Consider the following 13,490-nt stretch of genomic DNA (forward strand, 5'->3'; position numbering starts at 1 on the left):
GTAGTGGATACATGTCGTGGTAATTAGGTAAGTGAGAAGGTCGTGGTACACTATCACTCCCTACTGGATGCATAAAGAGATTTGTGAGGGCTGTGTTGGTAGGATTGGCAGGATTTATAATGAGAGAAGCTATGGTTTCAAGGTTAATTACGGTGAAAGTGTTATTACTTTCGTCCTTTAGAAGATATTCAAAGGTGGTAAATTCCATCTCGGACACTAGTCCTGAGGGAGGACTGAAAAACAGGAATGCAAAAGTTCCATTTCTTGATCGAGGACGCCTCGGCATGGTAAGGATGATAAGGAGGAGGTAGCAAGCAAAGATGAGGGCTAGAAGTGAGGGGTAATGTTTTTATTTTTTATACTTCGGAGTGATTGAAGATTGTGAAAAAAATAGATAGTATGGAGGTGGATATATATAGATGTAGCACAAGAACCTTTTTTTTAAAAAAGGTATGTAGCACAAGAACTTGGTGTGTATGGATCGTTTAAGAAAATTCCTATTTTACTACATTTGACTGAATGACTTTCAATAGCACTATCGATCGAAATTATGGTCTAATTAATAGAAGACAATAGATAAATTTGGATTTACTATTAATAAGAGGGCTGCCCAGTTAATCTTCATGATTAACGTTTTTGTCAATCTTTGCAGCCACGTCAGCGTGTTGGCTTTGAGGGAGCCCAGTCAGCAATCAAGTCAGCAGCCCAATCACATGTTGAAGAAGACACTTAGATGGATGTCGTTAACGGCTCCGTCACTTCTTTTTTTTTAATTAATTTTTTATTTTTAAATTGCTTAGTCAAAAGATGAATTAATTGTTGGTATTGACCATGCAAATACAAGGCTTTCACTCATATTTCTTCCCAACCAAGCAACATTTCTTGATTACAAAAATTCAAAAACAAAAAACTTGAGTGAGCGATTGAGAACGGAAAGACGGTGAAGAAAAATCAACATCACAAGTCCGAACAAATGGTGCAATCGTTTGTTTAAAGTTATCTTTGTAAGTTATTTAAATTTGTATTATTAAAAAAGGATTTTTTGATTGCATGTAATATGAATAAATAAACCTATACTAAATGATTATTTCCCTAAAAAAATGATTATTTGAAACATTTTGTAATCAATTATAATTAAAATGGACAATATTGAGAAATTTAGATCGATGAAGTTTATAATATGTGTGGCAATTGGTCATTTATTTTATAGTGGGAAAATGCTTAATTAGATAGAAAATAGAAGTGATTCACTTGATTCTCTTTTTTTTGGCTTCTAACACCAATATATAAAATACAAGGTAATCCTAACATGATAGGATTAGGAAACTAAAATAAGGAAAAGATATCAAAAACATTAACTAGGCTTAAAACAATTCCGTCTATTTTTTTTTTTTTTTTTTTTTTTTTGAGCATCTTGATTGTTTTTTAGCATCTTGATGCTAGGCTTAAACAATTTCGTCTATTTTTTTTTAAACAGAAACAAAAATGGGATTAAAGTAATAGTTTAAATGGGACTACATATATTTTAATGGGATTAAAAATAATCACAAAAATGGTAGCCCGGATGAAATAACTTCAAGTTAAATTAATTGTTTGTTGAATTTTAATATTAATTATTGTTAATAATTTGTACACATATATAATTGATTTGGTGTCATTATAGCTAAGAATTGGTTGATTGAAAGTTTGGAATTATAATTGCATTCTTTCGTGAAAAAAGAACAATTAGTGTGAGCGATGAAATTTACTATAATATTCAAAATCTATTTTAATAAAAGTCAAGCAACATTTGCATGTTGATCTATACAAATAAAGAAAGTTAATATACAAAGGGAATATGCCTCCTTCTTCCCAAATCATATCTGCCATTTGTGGGGTAATTACATTGAAACAAATTTGCATGAATTAATGAATGATGAAGTTTATATGTGAAAAGGGAATATGCCTCCTTCTTCCCAAATCATTCTTGTGTTTATATGTTTTGCTACTTTGTTTGGATTCTAAGACCTGTTTTCTTGGTTGTTTTTGAGCATCTAGATGCTTGATCTTTTATTGTATCTGCTTTAATTTGTATTACATTGAACCTTGTTTTTATTTAAGTTGAACATGCAAATAATGAGAGAATTTTGCCATATGATTAAGAAACCAAACGTGTTTATTTGGTTGGTCCAATTTGGCAATTGCCAGCTAAATGGACATTTAGTGTTTGTATCCATAAATAGAATTTCAAAATAATTAAATTAGTGTATATACATATATTTTTGTAAAGGGTTAATGTCTAATTTGGTATTAACTAAAATGGTTTAATTGTATGTCTGATTTGGTATTAACTAAGTTGGTAGATCATAGCTAAACATCATTTTATTTTAGTGACATTAAAATTAATACCAGAGAACAAGTAAAATTACAAACATTGTAATACTGATAATATTATACATAAATTGGAAAGCACCAATTAGTAGCAGTAGTACCATACTCTAAAAGTTTATCATAAAATTAACCTAAATAAACATCACATGATAATTAACTGTCCAATCCTAACAACATCACTTGAAGTGCATCACTGGCCATCATCTTCAGCAGCATTAGAAGCCACTTCTTCACCTCTATTTTGATTCACCTCCTCCATCTCTGCATCACCACCAACATTCCTTCTTCCAACCCCATCAACAACCCTTCCATCAGCACCCTCAGCATTCCTGCCCACACCACTAGCCCTGTCTTCGTCATTATTAACAGGCTCCACATACCCAACAACTTTCCCAATGCATCCACGCACTGCATATAATCTTCTATTCTCTTCACTTAATCTCCAAAAATGCTTAGCCATTTCTTGTGCACGAACACCCTGGACCTGATTATACAATCCTCTGGATTGTTCAAGCTTGCTACGATATGCTGCTCTTAGACTTGCTAATTCTTCTCTCTTAATCCTCTCATGTTCTGCAATTGCTTCCATTTCTGCGTACAGTGCATCAAGTCGCATTTCTGCATCTCGCATCTCTATACCATCTGCCATTTTCCCAACCCACAGATTTTGCTAATACAGACTCTGAATTTTGAAAAGACAAAGTTGTCAAAATTGTACACATGATTTTAAACAATATCGAGTGATTTTCCTAAGACCAAAATACTACTACTTACTAACTAACATGCTATGACAAGCAAACAACTAACTATCACAAAAGTAAATGCGCTCTTAGAATAAAGGATAAAGGAAATTACCAACCAATATATGAACCAAAGGAACCATTTAATCACAGAATTTTCAGAGCATAAGAGAGATTGTTTCCATATTAGCAAATGAAGCAAATATCCCACCTCAGAACTAATATTATTATAATTAATTATAATTGTGATAATTAATCAACTGGGCAGGGGCCTGTAAATTGATATTGTTGGGTGACTAAAGGTTTGATTGTTCCACACTATGATTCTTTTAGAGTTTCCGAGTAAACGTTTCTTTACAAATTCCTATTTCCCTTTCGTTACATCTTTACACACCAACAAATTCCATTACGAAACAAAAATAAGATTACCATTGCAATTAGCATCTACAAATTGAACAAATTGACAAAATTCCAACAAAAAAATCAATATAACTATCACCAAAAATCCCATAACAACACAAAACCAAAATTCCCAATCACTTTCACATTAATAATTCTGTTAATCTACTTCAACGTTTCCTCATAACAATCAACAGTGTCATTTCAAACAAGATTTCAAACAAACAAACAAAATATGAATCAATCAATCACATTATTGTATAATTAATTCAAATTAACAATTAAATCAGCCATTAAATCAGATACAATCTAAACAAGATAAAATTAAGACGATGCTAATATCAACCAAATATCCACCAAAAAAAAAATCAAAACTAAAATCCAAATCAATCAATTCGCAAATCAAATCGGAAAATGAACAGAAAAAAAAAGAAAGTTAAAAAAACAAAATACCTGAGTAACTTTGTAAGCAGAGAGAGTATACACAGCCTCACAGAACCCTCCTTCCTTTCAGTATATTCTCCACGCAAAGAGTATTTTTGTTCCCAGATGGAGAATTGAGAATTCAAACAGAGGAAAACAAGGAGAAAGAAATACAAAATAAAGAAATGAAAAGGCACGAGGAAACAAATAGGTTTAGATATAAAAAGCTTTTTTAAAAAAAAAACTGAATGAAATTTAATTCTCTTTTATAAATATCTTTTCGGGTTTAATTCTCTTTTTAATAAAGAGACACATTATTATATATTTACACCTTTTCACACTTTCCACTTTTCATATACATTATATATATATTGGAAATTATTAAAAAAATCTGATTATATTGGAAATTATATATATATTTCATTTTTTATTTTTCAGGAAGAATCGAACCTGAAAATATATTACATTTTTTATTTTTCTAATTTAAGTAGGTGTCCCCCTTTTCATATACATGTGGGAACAAGTATAAATAAATTTCTTTAGGCAATAATAACACGGTTCTAGCACTGTCCCAATGGTCCACATACTTCGCAATTCCCTACTCTCTTCTACACATAATGGTCAAGGGTTCGATTCTTCCTACGCCCCCCCCCCCCCCCTTTTTCAAGGAACTTGTATTGAATAAGCTTTGTTGAATAAAAATAAAACAAAATAAAAATTATGGGGTTTAGCAGGATTCGAACTCATGATGTGTATTGGGGAGAGGGATTATAATGTGTAGTAGCAATTGCCATTAGGACAGTCTTTGACCGTGTTTTTATTTGGCACAAAATATTCATTTATTCAAAACTTTGTTTGCATGAGTTTGACTTTGATTTCATTCAATTAGCTCTTTTGAGTGTAATTGACTTTCATTTGACTCAATTTGCTTTTGTTAAGTGTATTTGTCTTTCATTTGATTCAAATAGGTTTGTTTTGTTTGGAATGTGTTTGACTTTCGTATAAATTGATTTATATAATAGGTGATGTGTTTCCAATGTCATGTACATCAATGTATTGTCTTTTCACGTATTGTCTTTTTTCCTGTCATTTTAATTTTAATTTTCAAAACAACGGAATTTTATAAAAAAAATTTAAATGTCACATAAAAAAAAAATTCTTAGTACATTGGAATACGCAACAAAAATAAACCAAAAAAAAAATTATGGGGTTTAGCAGGATTCGAACCCATGTTGTATGTTAGGGAGAGGGATTATAATGTGTAGTAGCATGTGCCATTGGGACAGTCTTTGACCGTGTTTTTATTTGGCACAAAATATTCATTTATAGTAAACTTAGGCAGTGTGAACGACTTAGTAATATATTTTTTTTTCTGTCATTTTAATTTTAATTTTCAAAACAACGGAATTAAAAAATAATATATTAAAAATCTTATAAAAAAAATATCTGATTATATTGGAATGCGAAACAAAAATAAAACAAAAAAAAAATTATGGGGTTTAGCAGGATTCGAACTCAAGATGTTTGTTGGGGAGAGGGATTATAATGTGTAGTAGCATGTGCCATTGGGACAGTCTTTGACCGTGTTTTTATTTGGCACAAAAAATTTATTTATAGTGAGCTTAGGCAGTGTATGTACTAATTGGTTAAAACTTAGACATTCACATTCATCATCATCATCATCATCATTTTCTCGAATAGTCTTATCACTCATTGATGTAAATATTTTTTATTTTTTATATTTTTATTTATTTATTTATTTATTTATTATTATTTTTTATGTGGTGTATAGTTTACTCAACCTTTTTAATGCTATAAATAAGAGCTGAGGTCCCCCCCTTTTGTAAACACATTAACAATACGTCTTAAAAAAACATTAGTATGGTAATTATAAAAAAGATCACAAAAAACTCATCTACAATAAGCTGTAAAAATTAAAAAATATAAGAAGAAAAAGAAGAATTATAATGAAAATATTAATAAAGGGTGTTGGTCTCCTGAAGAAGATCAAAAGCTTATTGTTTGCATGAGTTTGACTTTCATTTGATTCAATTAGCTCTGTTGAGTGTAGTTGACTTTCATTTGACTCAAATTGCTTTTGTTAAGAGTATTTGACTTTCATTTGATTCAAATAGGTTTGTGTTACGTTGTTTGGAATTTGTTTGACTTTCGTGTGACGTTATTAGATATTGTTAAATGTAATTGACTTTCACTTTATTCTAATAAAGTGTTTGTTTTGTATTTGACTCAATTAGTTTTGTCGAAGGCATTTGACTTTCACTTTATTCAAAACTTTGTTTGCATGACTTTGACTTTCATTTCATTCAATTAGCTCTTTTGAGTGTAATTGACTTTCATTTGACTCAATTTGCTTTAGTTAAGTGTATTTGTCTTTCATTTGATTCAAATAGATTTGTTTTGTTTGGAATGTGTTTGACTTTCGTATGACTTTAATAGATATTGTTAAATGTAATTGACTTTCACTTTATTCTAATAAAGTGTTTGTTTTGTATTTGACTCAATTAGTTTTGTCGAAGGCATTTGACTTACATTTTACTCAAAACTTTGTTTGCATGAGTTTGACTTTCATTTCATTCAATTAGCTCTTTTGAGTGTAATTGACTTTCATTTGACTCAATTTGCTTTTGTTAAGTGTATTATTTGACTTTTGGTATTAACTAAGTTGGTTTAATTGTATGTCAATTTCCTATGCATGAGTTTGACTTTCATTTCATTCAATTAGCTCTTTTGAGTGTAATTGACTTTCATTTGACTCAATTTGCTTTTGTTAAGTGTATTATTTGACTTTGGGTATTAACTAAGTTGGTTTAATTGTATGTCAATTTCCTAAGTAGACTACTACTTGTAGAGTGTGTGGGCCATTTGTAGATGGACTATTCTATTAAGTTATGAGCCTTATGGGTAGCCACTTTATTTACTTTTTAGTTGGACTATTTGTGTATCATAGTTTGGGCTTTTAAGCCATGTTTCTAAAATATTGTGTTTGTCAATGAATATTGTAAGATGAAAACGACTATATTTTTTTCTTTGGGTAAAGGCAATATTCTTTAAAATGTAATTAAAATAAATCAGATAAATATAATACCCTTCAAATGTAATTACATTAATAACTTATGGCACATATTGCTGATATGGCGAAGTTAAAAAAGGTGACACGTGGAACATATTTTTCTTAAGTGGATACGTTTTTTAATATATAAGTATAGATATTTTGATTTGTATGGCACGGGCACTGTGCTAGTATTTAGATACTATTAAAGGAAACATATAAAACGTGGGCTTTGTATATAATACTAAATAAAGCCCGGACACTACAGCTCCAAATTCACTTAATGACGTGATTGAGATTCAACTTGATACTCATTTTTAAAATTCTTCTATTACAAGTGTTTACAACTTATGTTATGTCACTAAATTAATTAGAGTTGTATTGTTATTTACATGATTGTGATTAGTTGTTTACATGGTTAATATTGTAATTTATTTAATAGTTTTGGCTGAGAGTGAGGGATAACTCAAGTGGTTAGAGCTCCCTCCCGGTTCCAGGAGATCCTGGGATCGATTCTCACCCCGCCCTCTTGGCTCTTTAAACACCAAAAAAAACATTTAATAGTTTTGGCTAATTTTAATGTATTGAGTGGACCAATAGATCAAATGATTGGGTAATAGGCTACTAATATTCTACATTGGTGTTTTGTATTGGTTTAGGTAGGTAAAATAATAAAATTAAAAACGGTAAAAACAAAAAATTAATATATATAAAATAAATAAAAGGAAACAGAAAAAAGAAATAGACAATTTTTTTTAAAAAAAGTTTGACTTGTTTACGTATACGTAAATGAGGACAGTAAAAAAAATCGGTAAACGGGCCTCCAAACAAGGGGCTGGGCCATCCAATTTGTTGGTCTGGGCCGGTTATTGGTAGCTGAGTGTAGCTCACAAGACAATTGGTACAATTGTTTGAGTTGTGCAAGTCTCCACAATGTAGTATTTTTTCCAATTAGTCCTCAGGTAATATTTGTTTAAGGCGATGATTTGACCAAGTAAGCAATATATTCACTACATTTGCCAGATAAATCCAATATTTGTTAATATCCAAAACCGAAACTTGAAAAATATTTGTAAAAAGAGGTCATAGATTACATGATGAAATAGCAAAACTTCCATTGTGCAGTACATTAATCGACGGAAAAATACATCCAAGTCAAGATGATTTTTGTATATGTGGTCCAAGTCTCATATCTCGCGGCACACCGTTGCCGCTTGCCGACACTTCATCCTCAGTGGAGGTACATCCAATTGCCGATTGTATGTGATTCTTATACCCACGAAGGGAACTTAGGTCAGCCCGTCTTCGCCTGTCTTTAGTCCTTGACATGAGAAGCTCTGACAAATCCTATAAAATGCATTGTAACAATTACAACAAGCACATTATGTTTTCAAATAAATTGATTACACATATAAATTATCATTTCAACTTACATTGAACATTGGAAATTCTGAGGGTCCAAACATATCCCTTGCTACCCTAGGGTGTCTTTCACCATATGCCACATCTATCAACTACATCACCATAAAGGATCATTAAAATTGAAGGTCGTTACCAATTCATTATCTTGCATCATGTACAATGACACACTTTTAATTTATTCATTACCCCTAATTTTCCATAATCTCCGGTTGCAATCCGGTCCAGCTTCCCTGCATTGCTAATCCGCTTCATACTCCAGGCCTTCACTCGAGGATATATATCCCAGTCATTAGGATCCAGATTAAGGCGGTCAAGGTACAGTATCTGCATCAGTAGAAAGCCAATAGTTGAATACATATCCTTAATGAAACAATAAATCAAAATCACCACACAAGGAAAGATTAATAGTGTCCCTTACTACAGCAAATATAGCACAACCGCCACATCCACCAGCATATCCATTTGCATAAAACCGGCGTGCAAAGCCTGAGACACTGTCTATGAATTTGGACAAAACAAGTTCACACCAATCGTATGATGTGCAATCCATAGCACAGCTAAGAGCAGGCAACAGATCAGATGCTAGTCTAGGAGACTGCGTTGGACATAATATCATTTGAAGAGACACGATTAGGAATAAGGTTTTGAACTCTTCTTCCTCATGTGCCTCAAAAGGTCCCTCCAATAAATCCATCAAATGGGCTGTTACAGGTATGCCCACTGAAGTATATGTTCGGCCATATTCTTCTTTAGGTTTGGTCTCCCAAGTCCTTCCATACTTTAGTAATACTTTTTGTACTTTAACACGAACTTCCCCCTCCATTTGCTTGTTTGTTGGCACCGGCTTACATCCGCTAGGAATTCCTAAAATCCAATGCACTTGGTTCTTGGATAAGTGGAATGACCGACCATTTGTACCACATAAGGACCTATTTAAAGGATCAATGCGCGTCATGATCCAGTATGCTAACTGCCGAGGTAGATGCATATTGAAAGCTAAATGGAGTAATCCTCCAAATCCCATCTCACATACCCATTTGGTTTTCCTTTCGTCAAATTTCTGGCATATTCTACCAAATGATTCAACCCGGCAATTCATATTTGGGGGCTGATAGATTACAGACAACAAAAATTATCACAAAACTTGAGTGGTTACAAATAAATGACAAACAACAAAATACTGTATATGCAATCAAGTCAAGTAACTCACTCTGTGAAATGCATCAGAAAATTTTTTAATAACCTGCCCTTTTGCCTTCACATGACCACCCAAACTTACAGAGTTATCCTATATACATACCAAAATGGTTAGGCCACCGCTAACAATTCTTTTGTTACAATTGATGGGAAACTATCACTATCAACAAAGACAATAGCATCACCTTAAACAATCCACAGTGGAGATCAATTGTTTTTTGCACAAATCCAATTTAAAATGTTGCAATCTGCATTAAGTTTTTTAAATACCCGGATATAAAAGGTTTAATTAAGTTTGAAAATAAACGACATTAACAAAGCAAATGAACAGTTTGTAAAACTTAAACACACATACTTAAACAATTCATAACATAAAATGTCAAAGAAAATATAAGTTACCCTTGTCAGAAATTTGATTGTATCTATATGACCGTATGAATAATATACATTGAAGATTGATTCAAATTACTTAGTAGACTAGAATTCCTATACTTGTGCTGTGATTATATTAGAATTATAAGCCTTAGGAGTAATTACTTACAGGTGCGGCTTCACAATTGACTTCATCATCACTAGCTTGAGTACATGTGTGGCTCCTTTTGCCCAGCTGAATGTGACCCATTCCCAATCAAAATCGATTCTGCGATTAAAATCAATATGAAACGACGAATTTATAAAGTGGAGAGGATTCAACGACCGTACTATTGTAAATTATAGACATAGGCCACTTCATACAACTTACCTTCCACACAGAGTTGAAATTTGATACTTGGAAAATGGGGGGTAATGTCCGATGAAGGTAGTTGGAAGGTAGGAAACCCTAGCAGGTGACGTAACAGGGGCGGAGCCATACCTCCATTTTTTAAAATTAGTTAAAATTAAGATAGTAACAGATATAAGAGATTTAATGCGCAGTGTTACACACAGAGTTCATCTTGCTATTCCACCAATTTATTGTTTGTTTTTTTAAAATTATTAATTTTAACGAGCCTTTTCCACCACTTGTCTAATGTCCTTATTACAATTTCATGTATATTAGAGCCCAAATATTACAGAATACCAAATGTTTACATGGAGCATGGAAACTATTTGGTTAAATTGACCAAATATGTAATTAAAAAAGACTCCGGGGGATAATTTGGTAAAAAGACCTAACCCGGCAACTATTTAGTAAAAAAAAATTATAATACATGACAATATTGGTAAAAATAATAAACTATAGCGACATTTAGACCAAAACACCTACTTATTTTCTCAACAAACTCTTTAAAAATTATAAATTATTTGGTTTATGTGTACTTAAATTTATTTCTCATTTTAATCCGAACATTATAGTAAGCCAAATCAGTGCATATAATCAACTAGTCAAAATCAGCTAACTCACCCATCTTTCAGCAAATCAAGTTGAAGCTGAGATCCGTTACCTGATTTTGACTAGCTGATTATATGAACTGATTAGACTTACTTATTGTATCAACTGATTGTATACTTGTACAAAAGAATTTATATTTAATATCTATTCATATTGTCTCATAATATAATTAATTGTACAAAAATTTGATGAAGGCATGCTTGTAATACAAAGTGCACTGCACATCTCTTTAAAAAAAATGGACTATACATTATCACCAGGCCACCTCAATTCAAAATATACGGTTGTCTCAGTTCACACTAGCATCAACAATCTTCAAGCTTGAACAATCAAGACCGTTACAAAGTTTAATCTGTTCACATATAAAAGAAAAGGAATTGCATGTAAGAGCCCCAATAACATACTTCATAATTAACATCTTAAGCATAACTAGATGTTGCGAAGTTGTATGTGCCAAGAGAATCGTAATTCAACTAAATTGCTCACACCTTTTCTTTATTTTAAAATTCATAAGTTGCAAAGTTAATACCAATTGAAACCCATACCTTTCATATCTACACAACAATTTCTCAGTCAAGATATGATTAGCAAATTGTCAAGTTCACTAGATCAATAAAACCTCCTCCACAACATCACTAAGACTAAGCACAAACCTAATCTAAAGGAAACTAAATAAACAAATCCAATCACATGCAAAGCTATACAACTAATGTACTAGTGAATCACAGAACATAAAGTTTTACACAACCCACCCAAAATATATGCTTTCTGTGAAGCATTTTATTAAGAAAATTGCGACTCACAAGTACTGAAACCAAATTATCTCAAACATTGACAGGTTATCAAATAAACAGAGCAAAAGTTTCAAGATTGATAAGTTCTCAAAGCCAAAATATAATAATGAACTTTTAAATTCCTTATGACATCCAACAAATGGTGAGTGAATCAGACATGAGAATTACCCAAATACTATCAAGGATCATTCAATTAAATTATCTTGTAACCTTTTAAAAGGGATTTAAAGCTGGATTACACTTCACAAAGAGGTCAAACAATGACAAACGCACAAATCTCAAACCATGTTTACCATTTCACAACTCAAATATATTATCTAAGTACATTACAAGAAAGTAATTCAAAGGAACAACAACAATATCACAATCCAAATCCTCCAAACTCTAACTTCAACCCGGTACCCAACTATAAGTTCTCCAAACAAAAAATAAAAATAAATATTAAACACAATTAAATGAATACTTTATAGTATATCAAACAAAATACATTAGATAAGATGGATAAGTAATGTAGTATACCTTGATACCAAGGCTTAACCAACATAAAATCATTAGCAGGGGATCATATCATATACCTTCAAATATGGAGCAAACTGATCATGTAAATTAGCATAATGGTATATCCAAAGTACTAATAACTTTCCACAAATAAGAAATCAACAACATTTAGAACAATAAAGAGGCTATCATATTTAAAAAGATACCTTAGCCATGAAGAAGGGGGTTTTGAATTCATAAGAAATTACTCTTGCTAGATCTCCGGTCCCTGCACATATATTTGCACAACCAAAAGTTCAATAAAAAAAACCAACTATTATCAAACAAATTGCAATATCAAATAGTTAATATAAAATTAAAAATGAAAAACTAACTGGTGAAGGTCATTTACAAAGAAGCTGAAAAGCACGAATATGGAAATTTAGTCAACTTCAAAGCAACTACTATGGAAACCCAAATCAATCCAAATCAAAACAAGCAACAAATCGATCCAAATTTAGGGTTCTTAAACTCACCACGATTCACCATTCCCCCAATATCAAAAGCAATAAATTAAAAAAAACAATCAAACACCAAAAAAAATCAAAATTAAAATCAGATCTATGAAAGAAAAATGAGAGAGATTTCACCTTGCGATACGTATTACCATCTTCTTGTTGTATGTCATATTTAATTGCTTGTCTAAAACCCTAAATAGATTCATAAATTGAAACCTCAAAAATTCAGGGTTAATTTTATAAATTGAAGGAAACTTTAAAGTAGAGAGATAAAAAGAGAAGGAATTACTTGTTTGAGCACATGGTATAGAAGATGTTGAAGCTTGGCTATAGTCGAATTTCACTTCAGAAAGGGTGGCTTTCAGCTTGACTTCGCCGGTGTTAATGGTGATAGTCGTCGCGGCTGTTAGCAGCGCATTGGCCTTTCACTAATGCCTCCCACACAATCAGAGTAGAGAAAGTAGAAGGAGAGGTGGCTGGAAAAGGGTGAATTGAGAGTATAGAGAAAGATGGGTTTGTAGCTATTTAGAGAATAAGGGTTAAACAAAAAAATTACTTCGTAAAAGGGTTCGTATTCTTCATAATAGTGTAATACAGTACGAGGGAAATAAAATGAATTTGTGCGCTTAAAGGTTTGAACTTTTTTGAAAATTTAATTTAACGCTTCTGAAATTTTAATGTACCGCCAATTCTAGATATTGATTTTGT

General features: G+C 31.8%; 1 long non-coding RNA gene across 2 annotated transcripts; it reads right to left on the reverse strand.

Moving 5' to 3' along the window:
* Positions 1-11,176: 11,176 nt before the first annotated feature.
* On the reverse strand, positions 11,177-13,210 carry LOC145612468 (uncharacterized). Of its 2 annotated transcripts, none has more exons than XR_014106609.1 (4): positions 13,072-13,210; positions 12,492-12,553; positions 12,307-12,362; positions 11,177-11,345 (listed from the first exon to the last, which is right to left on the reverse strand). It is a non-coding gene; the product is annotated as an uncharacterized LOC145612468 (long non-coding RNA). The 2 variants fall into 2 exon arrangements; XR_014106608.1 differs by having other exon boundaries at positions 12,307-12,380.
* Between the last annotated feature and the right edge of the window lie 280 nt (positions 13,211-13,490).

Source organism: Chenopodium album, chromosome 24 (genome assembly GCF_948465745.1).
Source record: "Chenopodium album chromosome 24, dcCheAlbu1.1, whole genome shotgun sequence".
NCBI classification, from domain to species: Eukaryota; Viridiplantae; Streptophyta; class Magnoliopsida; order Caryophyllales; family Amaranthaceae; genus Chenopodium; species Chenopodium album.